The 17,907-nt window shown below is 45.3% G+C and overlaps 1 protein-coding gene across 1 annotated transcript in view; it reads left to right on the forward strand.

Annotated features, from left to right (window-relative positions):
- Window positions 1–17,907, forward strand: part of HYDIN (HYDIN axonemal central pair apparatus protein) — a 3,273,799-nt gene that overhangs the window by 777,028 nt on the left and 2,478,864 nt on the right. The gene's annotated exons all lie outside the window — the stretch shown is intronic.

Below are 17,907 nucleotides of genomic sequence, written 5' to 3' on the forward strand. Positions count from 1 at the left end.
TCATTGGGTCTGCCTACGCGTGCAGGGATGGATCACAGAGTGTAAAAGAAAAGAAATAAATGCATTTCCTAAACGCTCTGGTTAGTGAAAAAAATGTGTTGGTCCATATAGGTCACTGGTTATCTTCCAAACCAGGGGCCCGGAAAATCCCCCTTGCTGGAATCCGCATTTCAGTGGTGAAAGAAAATAAATGTGGCCACCTTCGTCGGGGCAAAGTTGAAGTACCCTATGAGGAAAAAATACTGGAGCAGCAGGGCATGACGGCCGTTGACCCCCGGGGCTCTCCAGCCCCTCAAAAAGATAAGGGGTTACAACTGACACTGAGGACAATGACGTAGCGCAGGACATGGAGGAGGCCTCTGTTGCCCATATCGACACCGCAAGCAGGGGCTTGTGCCTTGGTTGCATATGAGGCATACCGCAGGCATGTACGTGACCAGGGTTTCCGCAGAGGTCCAGGAACACATAGTCGATCAGCCCTTTGAAGGAGTCAATCTCTTCCATTCATCTACTGACGAACAGCTGAATAAAAAGACTAGCACGCAGACTGTCAAGTCTCTTGTGGTGCTAGCCATACCAGCGACAAAGTGCTTCACCCAGTCACATCATAGGATGGACCAGCAGACTAGGTCCTTTGGTGGCTTCAGGGGCTTTAGCGACAGAAGAGCCTGTAAGCCTGGCAGGTCTCTGAGCCAACACAGAAGGAAGCAGCCTGGTTAAGCTACCAAGGGGTTCTTGCAGTCACCCTCCTCGGCCTCCGAGTGTAGAAAAAAGTGACTGCTGCATCCAGGTCCACAACTCCCCGGTAGGGAGTAGGCTTGCTCTCTTCATGGACAACTGCCGTCATCTTGTTACGAGCCTGTGGATTCTGTCCATTGTCTCCACAGGCTTGAGAATCTCTATTCCTCTTCAACCTCCTTGCCCCCCCCCCACTCCAAGTTGGGTCACCACCACTCCTCTGGGAGATTGCACAGCTGCTCAGAAATCAAGCTGTGGAACCAGTCCCAATGGCAGAGAGAGGCTATGGCTTCTATTCCAGAGTGTTTGCAGTCCTCAAGAAGAACCAAGCTGGCCTGAGGCTCTTTGCAAGGGAGCACCCTGGACCTCAAGGATGCCTTCCTACACATCCCCATATTTCAGCCGCACAGGACATTTCTCTGGTTCACCGTAATGGGGTATCATCTCCAGTACAGGGTGCTTCCTTTTGGTCTAAACTCGCCCCCCCGATTTTTTACAAAGTCTATGAATATGTTGGCGACTCTGCTCAGGCTATAGGGGCACCACTGGGTATGCCTTATATTGACGACTGGCTGGTGAGAGCCAGCTCACCAGCCAGAGTGCAGCAGACCTGTCGGAGGCTGGCAGATATTCTGGATAACTTCAGCTTCTCAGTCAATCAGAAGTAGTGCCAACCAACCCCTATGCAAGTGCTCATCTTCCTGGGAGCCCATACAGGATAGGCGGCAGGACATTCAAAGGGCAGCACATCACTTCCTGGCAAGGAGCCAGATGACAGCTTGGTGGTTTCAGCACTTTCTCTGGCTGCTAGCCTCATTCGTGCTAATGGTGCCCAGTGGCAGACTAAAGATGAGACACAGCCAGCTGCAGCTGGTGGCAAACTGGGACCAAGAAAAGAAATCTTAGTCAGCCACGGTGGCCATACCGGTTGTCATGCAACAGGATCTCCGGTGGTGGTTGCAGACAGACAATGTGATGAGGGGTGTGCCCCTGTGGCCCCAACACCCGTTGGTCATCATTACGACAGATTAATTCCTAAAGGGCTGGGTAGCCACGCTGGGGGTGTACTGCATGTACAGGCTCTGGAATGGACCGGAGAGGCAGTGGCTCATAAACGTACTAGAGCTCAAGGCTATTGGCCTCGCCCTAAAGGCTTTTTTGACTCAAGTGGTGGGCAAGGCAGTGCTGGTGAGAAACGACAGCTCCACCTCAATGTTTTACCTGAACCAACAGGGGGGCACCAGATCTATTGTCTTCAGTCTCCTCGCAGTGGAGATCTGGGAATGGGCATTTACTGCAGTGCAGTCCACATCCCTGGGGACAGCAATACGGAAGCGGAGACACTCAGCAGGCTGGGCAGAAACACCTTCAAGTGGGAACCAGACCACACAACGCTATACCCAAAATTCAGGCATTGGGGCTGCCACCGGTAGACCTGTTTGCGTCAGAGGACAACCACAAGTTGCCTTATGGCTGGATATGGGTCCCGACTCTCTGGGGGATGCATTTCAGACTGCCTGGGACCACCTTCGGGCATACGTGTTCCCTCCGACAACACTCCTGCAGGGAGTAGTAAGGAAGTTCAGCACGTCAGTCGACTGCTCTCTGATCCTTATTGCCCTGAGATGGCCATTGAGGGTGTGGTTCTCGGACCTACTCCACGTAGCGGTGATGGGACCAGTGACCTGATCGAGTCTGCCTCATCACTCTTTCAGCAGCGGGGGTCAATGGTGCATCCAGACCCAGAGGGGCTGGCTCTGGTGGCTTGGCTCCTGATCAACTGATGCTCCAGCCGTACCAGCTTTCAGAGGACAACTTGCGCGTTATTCAGGCCTCCCATAAACAGTCCACCGGGACACAGTACAAGAGCAAGTGGACTAGGTTCTGTTTCTGGGCAAGAGGGAACCCAATAGACCCAATCAAGTGTCCCTTAAACGACATGTTGTCTTTTGTGGCGCATCTGACACATTTGGGTGTGTAGGTCGACAGCTGCCACACCTACTTGCCAGCTATTGGTATTTACAAGTGCTCATCAGATCATACGTTCACAGCTGCAAATCCAGTCGTGAAGAGTCACCTGCACGGCTGGAGAGGCTTTTTCCACCAGTGCGTAGTCCGCATCCAGTTTGGGACCTCAGTGTTCCATTGTCCGTGTTGACACGTAAGCCCTTCAAGCCAACTGGTGGGGGAGCCTGGGACCTGTGAGGCTCTGGAGGTGCACCAGGTGACCAGTCAGCAAAACTGAACTAAGGGAACAGAAGGAGGAGGGAAGTAGACGAGAAGAGAAAGGAGATTAACAAGGGAGAGGGAGAGGGAGAGAGAAAGAGGAAGAGAAGAGAAAGGTCTTGAGGAGTTTCCAGAACCTAAGAAGATCCAGCTCAAGACAGAGAGAGGCAGGGAGGTTGTCCCATAGGGAAGCACCTGCAGGGGATAGAGTTCTACCCCCAAATCTCTGTTTGGAAAAATGGCTCATCCTCAGGGAGTTGCAGAAGGATGAGCAGAGGGCTCTAGAAGGAGAGTATTTAGGAAGAGAGTGTTGTAGATATTGCGGGCCCTGGGCTCACTTTGGGGGGTTCTTGGTCTGTATGGGAAGTTGTTAGGTTATTTGTACATCTCATATACCTCTTCCTCTCTGTTGGTAGTGGCCTCTTCCTAAAAAAGTCTATCCTCTCCTCCGATGATAGCCTCCCTCTCAATATTGTTCGGGTTCCAAATCAGGCCCAGAAGAGGAATCCGAAAATATCTCCCATTGTTTCTTATACCCTATGTTGTTCTATCTGTTGGATTGTGTCAGACACCAAGAGGTCAGTCCCAAATAGTCAGCTTGCAGATATGGGTAGACTTTTTTTGTCAAAGACAGCTATGTCTTTCTTAAGCTTGTCCATTTTCTTGGAAGTTAATGATTTAACAAATTAATCTTGCTGGCTCTGGATTAATTCCAGCTTGTCTTTGGCATTTTGAATGGAACTATAATTCAAAAATGTTCTCTCCGCTGTTTCCAATTCCTCTTGATCCTATCACTGGCCTTTAAAGCTGCATTGATGGTGAGTAAAATACAATCCCTGCTTCATTTCGTCAATTCCTCTTGATCCTATCACTGGCCTTTAAAGCTGCATTGATGGTGAGTAAAATAGAATCCCTGCTTCATTTCGTAGCAATCTGTGAAAAAGACTTTTTATATTCAGCATCGTCTAGAAAGAATCAATGTTTATTGCAAACCTGGGGAAATTATGTTCCCCCTCGAGTATTCTTTTAAAAGATTACTGTACATAAGGGTTTGGAAGGGTTTCATATTAAGCTTCAGTAAAGTGTCACTGGTGACTGAAGCATTATCTGCTGAGCCAGGGTGTAAAGATTCAATGAACGAGGGCCCACTGATCGCCTCCGCCAACTGCTTATCCGAGAAGGAAAAAACCTTCATGGTAGATAAATCCAAAACCTAATCGGGTGCAGAACAAAATATATTAGTAAAACCTACTCAGCTGAAAAGCTGTGAATGGGCGTTATTGGGCACCAAGTGTAAAGCCAGCATGATGAGCGTTCTTATGGAGCTAGACTGCCTATATTGGTCCAATCAACCTAGATATGTCACTTTCTCCTGGAGAAGACCACCAACCTATACTCTTATATGGTAATACTGGCATATATTGGTGCCTCCTGCATGAAAATGCTTTTTCTACTGGCATATTTAATGGGCAAAGTGTGTTGGGAAATGCGTCCGTGTACTGTTGTTGACTTATATTGGACTTTTTCATGTGTTACTCTACAAAACCGATTGCAAACTGTGTGGCTGTTTACCCAATTTTCCATATAAGGTGTGCTGTAAAATGTACCATTTTAACTCCTTATTTTAAAGCATTTCTCAATGGGTAGATCCACTCGACCACCCCCCCCCCCCCTTGAATGGTTTGGGCTCCCTTCTAATCAAAACATTTACCAGCCACCACTGCTTTGGGAAGATTGCTGAAAGGAAGGGGGGTAACTCAAAATACCTACACCCGAGAGAACCCCAGGGAGAAATTCCCGAACAAAGATTCCAGCGTCTACAGTCAAGTAAGGGTAGCGTTAGTGAGTGGATTTTATTTGTTTGTGTATTTATTTATTACGTGCCAGAGCCCGCAGGCATCAGGGCGCTCATAAACACTCCTCCTTCACTCTATCCCTCCTGTGCTAAATCCCAGTGTCTCTGTGTTTGATGTCCTGGGCCCTTATGCGTCCTTTTGGGTCCTGGCCTTTCTGTCCAATCACCCGCAGCATCCAATCTCCTCATGCACTTGACTTCAGGAGCCACTGGCCTGTGATGTCTCCCAGGCCTGCACTTATTGCATTGGCTGGTTACCCCTCTTCCACCACGTGGTCACTGTCTGGCACTTACCTGTTGCCTTTGCAACTGGCTCTCCGGCACCTCCCCCTCTGTGGAACCTCTAGCACTCAATCACCCCACCCCCCTGTCCCTTCTCTCTTTCTCTCTGCGCATGTACGCACCGAATGTTCACAAGGCCTAATAGGACCGTTTTTTGTTTTCTGTTCATCACTGCTATTATATTACATCGTCTTGCTGTTCCCTTGCTCCCTTCGCCCTGTGGGTGCTTTGAAACACAACTTCTTGATGGCTAAGCACCTTACAAATGCCCAATAAAATAAATAAATGATGGAGGCACCAAGAGTGGTATTTACACTCTGTCTTTGAACTTTGATTCTAAGAATGACCACCCCAGAATGGGAATCGCAGGGGCCAACTAGTCGGGCCATTGCTCTTGTTGCAGCTGATCCGTGTATTTTAGGTGCAGTGGCTGAAGTAGGTGCCAGGTTTGGGTTGGGCTAGCAGCGGTTCCAAACTCCGAAAGCAGATGCTGTTCCAGAAATGCTTCAGCAAGACATGACAACCTTGGAAAAGCACCACTACTATGATGAAGGATGACAATCGGTCCTAATACCAGTTTCAATCAGTTCCAGTCACACAAAGTACTGGCTGGATCGCACAAAAGTGTATGCACTTGCTTGGGGATGTCTAGCCTGATGGGCAGGACGACAGCCAAAAAGCAAGATGATCAAAGTACTGGTCTTAAAACACTGAGAGCAGCCATTTTGAGTATATGGTAGTGCAGATGGCATTATTGCAGTGAACATGTTTAGTATCAGAAAAATAATTAACACGTGGCTCAGTGGCGCTTGCCTGCCCCTGGCAAATCAAAATGGATCAAAAATGTTGCTAGACAAAATAAAAGGGAAAAAGTGTCCCTTTAATAGTACACTGAAGGTGGCTTGTGTTACAACGTAAACATCCAGGAAAATGTAACTGGGAGAAAATGTCTCCCTGCACTGTCAGACTGAGAGTCACGGCAGTGCCACATCCAACCTTCCCCCCCCCCCAAAAAAATAGTGAGGTGAGCCGGGGAGTATGGCTAAGAAGGGCGCACTCACCCCCAAAAGAAGTAAAGGTAACACAATATAGGCAGATATGCTGAGGGTTGTATTGAAATCCATGGAGGGCAAGTAACAAAAACGAACAGTGCATTCTGGGGATGCAATTTTGGTTTGCTATATTTCGGTGTTTTTCTTTTTTACTTAAGGACAGAAGTGCTTTGGAGGCCTACAAAGCTTTAGATGAAGTTACTTGCTATCTGGTTTCCATTTACTGAAATAAATGCATTCTGGGAAATCCACTTAATGTTAAGGCTGGGAATAAGGGTACATTTTTAGTATTTTCCTGTGAGCACTGTACTTGGAGCCCCATAGCCATGATTACTGACATGACGTGACTAAGCCATGATTGATTGGCACAAACTGTACAAGACCAGAGAGAGTGCTCTGATGTGAATGACTGTCTGGAGCATAACCTTGCCCAGTGACGTTTGATAAGTGACACTTCATATCTAAAGGTGAGGCTCGGTTTCAAATCAGATCTGTTTTTGGCCTTCTCCCATTTGTGTTCCCAAAGAGAAAAATGTGCATTGATTGAACAGGCGCACCGCTAAACTGCTGGACGGCACAAAGCATCCCATATGTAAATCATTTCATTCATTTTTTTAAACATTGACCGATTGACAGAGAAGGGTGTGCCCTCAGGTCGAAAAAACTGTTGTATCTCCCTTGGAGGCAGGGGGATCTTATTAATTAGTAAGGGGCCTGCGGCCGTGGCCAGCCTGCACTGGAGATGATATAGTGTAACAAAACCCTTGAAATTCGCTGAGGCGGGAATTGATGACAATATTAACTGTCACCCCTGTTGTTGAGCCCATGAGATCATACATGAGATCAAAGTGACATCATGGGTGGCACATGCATGGGTGATTCGGAGTTAAGATTGTCATCACTTCTCACATCCACATATTTCATGGGTTTTGTTGTGATGAATTGGTTCATCGTAACTCTGTCTTCACTAAAGTATTTTCACTGAATTTCAAGTACTATGTAAGCCTGAGGGAACACCAGACTGAAAAAAAAAACATTCTAACTGCACTGTGGTGGTTGAATCGTGAGGGAATGATGTCTATTAGTGTCTGCCTCTGTTTTGATCACTTCCTGAACATGTACAGCCACTAAAAGCCAATTTGCAATTGACCACAGTATGCCATAACCCAGTAAGTGAACCCTTCCTTAGGTAAAACACCACAGTGGTGGTGTCTGTGTGAACCTGATCCACCTCATCCCACTCCAAAAATTGAAGAAAACCCTGCATGGGGAAAAAGAGCTTTCAGCTCCAACACATTTATGTGCCATCTCTTCTAGTCTACTTACCTCAGGCCATGCACGTGTATAGAGCCACAGTGGGATCCCACCCGGTTCATAGTGACATTTTCGAACGTCATATTTTTGAAATGCCATTTATTTTACACCAAAATGCCGGAAAGATTTTTTTTTTTAAATGTTTGTAATTTTTTTTTGTTACTTTTTTTTTTTTAAATAGGGTGGTTCCCCCATTCCCCCGTTTTTTTTTATAAACTCTTTTTTTTACTAACGTAATAAAAATAAAACATAAAATAAAAAAACATTCCGAATTTTTTTTCAGCATTTTTTTTTGTTTAGACAAAATGGCATTTCAAAAAATGTTTGTGACAATTTAACTGGATACCATCCCACCCATTGCTGGATCATCTATTGTCAGGGAAGTCTGAGTGAAATGACAAAAAAGTTACTTCTAGAATAGGTGCTCTTCCTGAGCCCACCAAAGAAGAGTGTGTAATAGTTGTGCAGACATCTTCAGCTGCTATTGCCTGTACAGTTGAAGCTCCCGCATCCCGAGTCCTGCATAGGGCACCGCGCAAATGCAAGAGGCCACAAGGCCCAGAATCCTCTGAAACCAAGTGGCTTGAATCATGGTTCTTCAATAGCAACAATTCTGTCTTGGGGAGGAAAAGCCATTGTTAGTGAAGTGTCTAGAAACATCCCCGTTTGTATTAAAACAAAACCTACTTTATATGTTTCGTCCTTTGTCGGGGAAGCATCACGCAGCATAAATAGCCTCTCACATGCTGTTTAGGCCAGTCAGAGCACAAACATTAAAGATGCCATGGCCATATCTCGTTGTTAAGCCAGCTGCCATCGAGTACTAACATCCCTGGGAGACAGTAATTCAATAGTGTAAAAAGGAATATAAATCAATGTGTTCCAATTAATATTTTGAAATAATCCATGGAATTTTATTCTAAAATCTTGTGTGTTCTTTTTAAGGTCTGGCTTGCCCTTTGTGTGGCGACATGCGTTTCAGCAGCAGGTGCCAAGTTCGCAATTGCTTTGTTCGCTGGGTTGGGATAAACAGCAGGGAGCATGCAGCTGATCTGCCCTGCACTCCGCAGCTGGGGAGACTACGATGAGCAAACCACTGATCACCAGATCTGTCCTCAAAACAGGGTTCACTTTCACCAGGCTGTTTCAACTCTTCCATCATCTGAAAAGGAAAAGCATCAACAAAACACATCAATTTATCCCAAAAATTGAAAGAATAAATAGCCCAAGACACATAGGTTTAACAGAAAAAAACTATTAAAAAAACAAACAACCTAATGGTGACATTCATTCAACCAAATTTGTATTCGACACACGCTGAGGTGGATCCTACCTCCGAGGCCGAGTTGAAGATCATCTTGAACCCTTTTCACACCCAGCCTGGCCTAATCCTCCACATGAGGTTGTAAAGGAGCTTGATTACCCAGAAACCCCCTATGTACTACCCAAGCCATTACAATTCTGGTCCAAAGCTGCAGATCTCTAAGGTGGGGCAGCAGTGAGTAGGAATAAGAGTACTTAGGATGACGGTAAAGTGATATAGGCCTTATTTGTATGTCCCTCTTCGTTGTCACAGTGCTTACGAAGTGAGGAATACTCGAGTTCAAAGGATTCAGACCAGCAAAACAAAAATAAAGACATAGCACAAGACTGCGTATATATGGATGTAATACTTTACAAAACACTCCTATTTAGGAACTGCCTGAAAGACTTGGAATGTGTCAGCTCCCACTGACTTAGGCTGCAAAGTTGCTGAACCACACTAACCCCTTCTGAAGTGTATTGCCTACAACTGCCAACATCTCAAACACACTTCACGCTTCTCGAAGAAAGGGAGTGCATAAAACTGCAAACGGCAGATTCTGCTTGCACGCCCTTTACTTCTGACGATTGATTGACACACTGGAATCTGTGGTTATAGGTCAAAGGTTTGAATCAAAAGGATCGAAATACAATAGGGTCGAATCAAAAGGACCGAAAACAAAGGGTCGACTTTTTTTGTTTTTGTTTTGTTTTTAATTTTTTTTTGGGGAGGTCCCCCCCCCTCCCCACCCCAACCCCATTTTTTGTGGTAAAAAACACGTTTTTTTTCCTATATAGGTCCTATTGACTCGACCCTATGGCATTCGATCCTTTTGGATTTGAACTTTTGACCGGACACCGGAATCTGCAACAACAAACACAACAGATTAAGTAAAATTCTTCGATCCAATTGACGCAAACACTCCCCTCCCCACTATAGAATTGAGTTAAGAGCACTTCCTACCTGAAGGCTAGCTCATAGGTTGTTTCATAAACTTTTGAGGTATCCCTCTTAAAACTGTAATTAGGAATTATTATTGCACCTGAGTGATTGGATAAACAAGAGACAACGCTACAGGGCAAAGGAAGTTCTGTAATCTCATAATGGGTGGAGAAGATTTTCGGGGAATTTTTGTGTTGGTAGAGTTTCTGAAAGACATTTTTAAATTGTAGAGGAGGACAATGGTACAAGGTAGGGACAAGTTATTTGAGGATAGGGAAGGGGATTGTGGGATTGTGAGACCTAAGGAAATTGTTATGAATGTACGATGTATTGATAAAAGTTTGCAATAAACTATATAAATGAATGTGATGTTCTCACATTACTTCGGTTAGTGGGATTACAACGGAAATTAACAAATCTGAAACAATACACAGAAGAAAACTGCTTGGAGATAAACAAAAATAAAACAAAAATCATGATCCTTGAGAAACATCGAAAGAATCCAACAACAACGGAGTCATGGTATCTGGATGACATAACAATTGAAAAAGTAAAAAACATCAGATATTTGGGGTTTGAACTAGACAACACAATAACAGACAAAGCTATGCAAACAGTACTCTGGGACAAAGCGAAGAGCCTGATAGCGCAAATGAGAACACTAGATAAGAAATTTGGCAAATTCACCCTAACTCCGGCAATCAATTTCTATAAAATGAAATTAGTGCCCTCGCTGACAAGCGGAATGGAAGCCTCTCTATGTATTCCGGAGAACATATGGAACAAAATAGAAGGTACGGTTTGGAGATCTGTTTTGGGGCTGCCCAAATCAACTGCAATTGCGGCCATTAGAAGGGAACTTGGGCTAACATCTCTGGCCTCGATAGTCGACGTCAGCGCAATGAGGTTATTCAGAAAAATCATTCTGGCAGACTCCCTTCCAATCTATGCTGTAGTCAAAGAAGAAATGGTAAACGGAAATTGCACCGTATCCAAAAAGTGGGCCGAAACCAGAAAAGAAAGATTGTCGCAAATAATGTGCACGGAAACAGACTTAAAAGAAAATCCCGACAAAATCAAGCGGGCACTGCAGGAAGTGGACTGGATTAGAACCATAGAGGTAGCAGCAGACAACAAATTGTTACATTTTCCGCCCACGTTCAATAAACCAAAGGTGCCTATAAAATATGTCAGCAAATTCCCAGAAAAGAAAAAAACACACTTGTTTATGAAAGCGAGACTAAATATACTTCACACAAAACAAATAATGGCCATCCGAGGTATGGCGGAAAATCAAGTATGTAGGTTATGTAAAAACGTGGATACCGTGGAAACGATCAGGCACCTGGTTCTAATCTGTCCACACACCAAACAGAACAGAATTACTTACCTATCGCCGCTGATCACAAATCCCTGGATGTTCGAAGAGGACAACATATGGAATAGACTAATCTCAGGTGAAGCCACCCGGTGGACCATGGCCATGGCAAACCTTATTGGATTGGCTTTCAAACAGATAAACGAAGCTCTCCCCACTGAAGCTATTTCATCACTACCAGCTTAAGGAGCTCCTGGACAATCGCACTTGAAACGCACCTACAGTCTGTGAAAGGACGTACTTCGATCTGTAGAAAAGCCAATTTTTAGAAGATTTTCGAAGAATCTCGGAGGGTTAAATCTGCCGATCTTTTTGACAAAATTACAGGTTCAGCCTGAAATAGAAGTCAAAAAAAAAAAAAAAATTACTTCAGTTAGTTATTTAATCTCCTTGTTACTTAAGATATTCCTGTTCGCAGGTGAGGCTCTTCAGAGTTCGTTTTCCTTCTCCTGCTGAACGCCACAATGCAAATCAAGGAAAACATGTCAATACCTGTGCTACAATGCCAATCGTGCTCTGCAGGGGACGAACTCTGGGTCAACAACGCTGTGCGCGCTTCATCCCAAAAGGTGGGATCTGTCAGAAACCTAGGGGTGTTCTCCCTATGAAACCCCGGGGATCCAACAGCCAGGAGGCCAGAGGCGGAGCATCACTGTTGCATTGCAACCTTGGAGGAGGACAAGCGAGGGAGGATTACTTGGGTGGAGGACCTCTGGGGACATTGAGGAGAACACCATTAGGTGAGTCATGGTACTCTCCGCTCCCCACTTCCAGTGCCCTCACCCAATATCCCCTCAGCTTTCGTAGGAGTTTATTCTCCCTCAACCTCATCCCGACCATGTCCTTCTCGATGCAGAACCGTTTCCACACATATCCATAGGAAGTTCCCCCACTCACTATTCCCCACTCCAAGTCAGAACCCTAAGAAACATTATCCGAAAGGTTTTTTCTATTTGGAACCCTTTCAAGCTCATTTTCAACCCCTTTATACAAACCACTACAAATCCCATAATCCTCACCCTTCCTACCCTGCTGGCATGAATGAGACGAGGAAGAACAAACCGGGAGCAATGAGGATTACCCATGGGAATCCTTGGGACATTGACTCCTATGGACGACCGCTATTTTTTCCCACTAACAAGCCCAGGCAGAGTCAAGCAGGCCCAATCCTAACCACACACCTACAGCCTGTTAACATCACACAGGTGCTTAAAAGGAGCCTGCAAGGAGAGAGAAATCCATTGCTCTTGGGAAGCCAGGAGAGAGGCTGCATGGCTGAGACCGGCAGAGGATCCCTAACTCAAACCCAAGCACTCAGGGAGCAGGAGCGAGGCAGAGCACACGGTGGAGCAAGGTTTCCCAGGCAGCAGCTGAGCCCAGAGAGAGACAGCAGAACCAAGACGGGGTGCAAGGAGGGTGGAGGCCTTGCCCCATATCCCGGCTGATCATAAGTCTCAGAGAGCGTGGCAAGTAGCGCAAGTCTGGCCAAAGTGGGAAACCAGGAATTGTTACATAGACTATGCCCGATGTCTAGAGCACCCCTGCACGGCTAACACAGCCAGAGAAGAGCTGCAGCCACTGGAGTATCTTCCTTGGCTCCACGCTACGAGGCTGCAGACCAAGCCTTCAATACAGTCGGTGAGTCGGAAGAAACTGTGTGATACCGGTCTGTGTCACAAGAAGGTTGCGACCCGTGAAAGTGTTGGAAAGACATGTTTTGAACTGTACACAGAGGGAGCTCCTTATATCAGAGTGGTCCGGCACCCGTGCATGTCCAGTCGAAGGTCTCTCATAAGAATATTACTGAGGGTAATTTAAAGTGAATGTGAAAGTGGAAATGAACTGTAAAAAGGGATCCAAGTGGTCAGGTGTGGGTCAAGCAAAATCCCATGTACAATCGAAAGACTTCAATCGAGGAAGTCCGAGCCCGGCAGAGGGAGACCTACATGAGATTTTAAAGGCCCTTGACAGGTCCGAGCCTGGGCTGAGGGAGATCTGTGAAACAAGTGGCAGCAAAGTGAAAACAAGGCTTGCACCCCGCTGAGGAGTGCCTATAGTAGCTGTAAAGTAAAGAGTGGTCTGAGCCTGGCTGAGGGAAACCAGGGGTGGACGTTCCACCCGATGTTGCCTGCTTGATGTTGTCAAATGTTACTTTTAGAAATCATTTAACAAGGCACAGAAGAGGAAAGATGGCAAATGTGTTTAGCCTGTTCTCAGACTCGAAGGATTCAACAATGAACACTAACAATTGAAGTCTCATGTATTCTACCTTTATGGGCCTCAAACTAACAATCCCAAAGTAAAACTATGCAAGCTGGGTCGCCAGTTTTCAAGTAGTCTCCATAGACAAATTGTACCACCCGTCTTCGAGGATCCATAGCATACACACTTCCATCTCCTTCGGTCCCGTTCTCCTCTTCGGAGATCATGCACACTTCTTACTCAATACTGTCCTCAATGGTACACACTCCTGCAGGGAGATCCTGGTAGGCTATTTTCTAGGTTGTGCATTGGAGGGATGTCAAAGGACCTCATGCCACCCTAACAGTGCAGCCCTGCACCCTTTCAACAATAAATGTTAGAAGTTTGCTTTAGCACAATTGAAGAGCATTGCCAGAACTGCAAATGAATCCAAACTTAGCTTACACGATTAGCAGAATCTGGTTTATTTGTTTGCAGCTGTTAAGAAGCGGACAGCAAAACCGCCAGAGTATCCCAGTTGTTCTGAAGTTTTACCCAAATACATCAAAACCATTCAACTGAGACAGTGCAAGACTCCACTCTAAGTATAATGCTGTACCACCTGAGATTGTTGGTAGTGTAGACAGAGCAGCCAGGCTTCTCTTAGGAGGGAGAGAGGGCTGTATAATCAGTACAAATACAATTGTAATACAAATGGTCCAAAGAAAGACTTTAACACTATTGTAAAGATAAAGGTTTATTTCAATACAAGTAGACCCAGATAAATCTTGGTGGGAAATAAGTACGATCACTTTATATATAGCCACAACTATAAAAACACAACACTATGCTTGAAGGTACACAGACCAAAGCAAATAACCTTTTTTGGAACACCTAACAGTAGTACTAGGGAAGTCAATCCTTTTTTCATACACATTCAGTATAGGTTGCACCTATTCTTGGGGAGTAAAAACCAATGGTTGCTTTCAGATTACATTCAGTAATTAAAGGGTAGTAGACCCTATCAGGTGTATGGTGACGCTCAGCAACAAATCGCATAATCAGTCAACTGGACCATATACGTTTTGTGAATAGTAGAACACTTATTCTAGGTACAGTAAAAAAAAAAAACTAACTGCTTCTGTGATAACACACAGTTATACTAGGTGAGTAAAACTTAAGGATGTAATATTCAATTACAGGTGCTTCTGAGATCAGTGAAACACAGATTGAGATAAGCAGTAACTCTTGTAACTTATTTTTGTATGGCTGTGAAAGGGTTAATCCGGAGATGCAGTTTCAGGAGGAGTTGTCCTGTAATACCAGGCATCACAGCAATGAAAGGGTAAAAGGATGATGTCAGAGAGGTGGGCACTAGGGGGTTGATGGACAGGTCATTCAACAAACAGTAACTGTGTAATCAGCTGTGAGGGTGTCTTATTCTAATTCCAGTGTGTGTTTGTGGGCAGGCATCAGCGGGGATGGAGGAGGATGGCCGTTACGAGTGGGCCTACTGAATAAAGAGGTCTTCTAAAGTTATAGGAAGCCATAAGCTAATGAAGAGTTCGGTTAACCTGAGGGTGTTTAAAAAACTGTTTAATTAGCCACGTTTGGCTAAGAGAGAGAGAGAGAGAGAGAGAGAGAGAGAGAGAGAGAGAGAGAGAGAGAGAGAGAGACTGACTGTGAGAGACTGTTTGCCCAGACGTCCGTATGTCCTGGCGAGGACGAGAAGTTTGTTACGAAATCATCAGAGGGAGAGAGAGTGAGAGCTGTCACTGTATTTCTATGAGGCCTATAAGTGTCCCCCGAACAGTGGAAACGCTGCAGGACCTGTGACAGAGACAACACATCAGCAACCGCCAGAGAGGAACAGCTGAGGGGGCGTGCCGTTCCCCTCTGCACCAGGCCGCCTCCTGATGTGTCAGGGGGGGTGTGGCCTCACTCGCAGACGCCAACGGCTGTTGAAAAATAATCGCTGAAGCGAAAGCCCCATAAGAGCTACAAAGGAAGCCACCCCAGGACGTGTCCGTCGCGGACGCCAACAATTTTTATAAAAACCAAGTGCCGCACTGAACGAAAACTGAAACATGCACAGTATGAAATCGTTCTGAGCCAACGTGGAAGGTACACAGTGGGATAAGAACTAATATCAATACCTGAAAGCCCCTGGGGAACTGACCGGCAGGGGAGAGACGCTATTAACGTAGTGAGGATATTAAGGATTTCAAGAGCCAGGAAAAGAGAAGAAGAAAGAAAAGATTTCCAAACCTGGGAAAACTTGTAAAAGGGACAAAAGCTCAACTAACCAAGTTAAGGATTCCAGGACAGTTTCTTTACTCAGCATAAAGATCCGCACTGGTTGGGGAACTGTTGTTTCATTAATAGTGTAAAAGTAACAAGGCCAAGATATTTCACTGCCGAGGTTGGGCAGATTGGTGAAGTTAAGACAATAAAATATATACGTTGAAATGTTCAGAGAGTGTTGTCTTATTTCCCATCACCAGAATAATTGACAATGGCACACAGCTAACTCTAGATAAGTAAACCTAATATACTTTTTCAAGGAGCTACCAGCAACTTGTGGCAGGTATAAACATAAGACGGGTTTTGTATCTTTCTAAAACAGATCAGGGAAAGCAAAACCCAATGTTGCACTTTATGAATGACTCAGTTATTTTAGGTAGATAAAACCTAAAGCAGACTTATTCTGGAGAGGCTAACAGCAAGTCAGGGGAAGCAAGACCCAGTTGGGGGACACTCATACAATTATTCTAACAGGAATAATAGAGTGAAACCAACAACATTACTTTTGGGAGGAGGCACAACCAAATCACAGGTGAGTAGTATACCCTTACATCTACTTTCTGTTAGAATGGCAAAACAGCTTCTAAGGAAAGAAATATGTTACAAATACTTTTCAAAATAGTGCAACACACATTCAAGGTGAGTAAGAACCTTTGCAACTGTTCACTCTGAGTTAGTTATCAACCAACTCTTTTTCCAGTAAGTAACTTTTAAACACTTATTCTCTTTTCTAAGCAAATGGCCCAATCCTTTAAATCTTTCCCTTATTCTTGGAGCAGGAGTGTTCTCAGTGGCAGAAGGGGGGTCAATAGGGCCTAGTGTCCAACAGGCAATTTCAGGATTCGGTTCTTAAGTAGGAATAATGTTCGAACAGGTGAGTATTTTACTTCAGAGTTAGTTGAGGGTCCAGGGGCTTGAAAGAAAACACCCTATGAGGATTCCATCAGTGAGCCTGGGTGAACTGGAGGAGAGGCGTCCCAATCACAGAAAATACCCCAAAACTACACAGGAATCAAAAGAGACTTAAGGTGAGTAAATACCCAAGCCAGCACAAAACCTCAGCACAGAGGATTTTGCAGCAGGAGGACTTCAGCATCTGCAGCCAAAAACCCAGTCGGTGTATTCCTTGGTGTGGTGACTAAAAACAGGACCTTGGAAATAACCTTTTCAGCAGGGATCAATGGGGAAGGCTCTAGGTTTCCCAATGCGGCTCTCTGGATTGGGCACCTTTTCAGGAGCACAGTATAAGACAGAATATCATTGGTCGGATTCTCACTGTTACAAAGGTCCAGCACTCTGATGAGGGGACTTGTTCAGACTTGATTCGTGTCTCTGGATATCCAGCAGGATTCCCACAAAGTTTCAGCGAGATTTGGAATAGCGTGCACCACACAATGGCTCGAGGTCCCAGGGTATTGGGGTATTGCAACCCCGCAAGGTCGCAGCACGGTGGTTGATGGCTCAAAATGCAGGTCTTCTTGAGTCTAGTGGGTCCCATTAGGCTCTGGGTGGGGTCATCGTTTTTGGAGTCCCCAGGACGATTGGAAGGAAGGGCTACAGCAGGTTCAGGTTACACCAAGTGAACCAGAGAAGCACGGTTTAATTTGAGGCTATTTTATTTCAAATTCAAGTGTGCAGAAAGTGGGTGAATACTCTTCATCAGTTGATCGGTTTTGCATCTAGTAAGGTGGCCTGGTGTGTCCTACAGATGTCCACTGGATAATGAGCTGCCTTTCCATTCCAGATTCAGGAGAGAATTTGTAAGAGGTGTTGAGGCTCCCTTGTGTACTGTCTTTGATATGATAGGTTATTTATAACGCGCTTACTACCCAGAGGTTTCTAAGTGCGGACATGGGGATCGAACCTGTGTTGACGTCTTGCTTCCAAGGCGAGCACGCTGCCCCTGAGCTATCCTCCCGAGACCTTTGTCCTGCACACTGCACTACACAAGCACTAAAGTAGAGGATACAATCTGTGAATAACTTGCCTCATTGCCCCTTCACCCTCTTGTGATGCTTTCTCTGTTATAAAGATCCATGAAGTGCTTTGGTTCCTCCCTCCTCCCCATGGTATCTCCTGCCTGGTCCCCACTTTTCCAGTACAGCTCTAGGACCAACTGTCCACGCATAAAACAAGTTTTCTGGAATACCCCACCAACCACCTTATCAGAGATCCTGAATTTTCAAGACCTCAAGGTGCCGTTGTTAAGGATAGATGGCTAATGGGTTGTTATTTTGGGACACTGGGGGTTTAGGAGCCAGAGAATAGTAAATGAGGGTCTGAGTTTCCTTTGCCTAATTCTTTATTGCCAACCTCTGCTCTGATGATTGGT

The sequence above is a fragment of the Ambystoma mexicanum genome, chromosome 1p, assembly GCF_040938575.1.
Source record: "Ambystoma mexicanum isolate Mex_15411 chromosome 1p, UKY_AmexF1_1, whole genome shotgun sequence".
Taxonomy (NCBI): Eukaryota; Metazoa; Chordata; class Amphibia; order Caudata; family Ambystomatidae; genus Ambystoma; species Ambystoma mexicanum.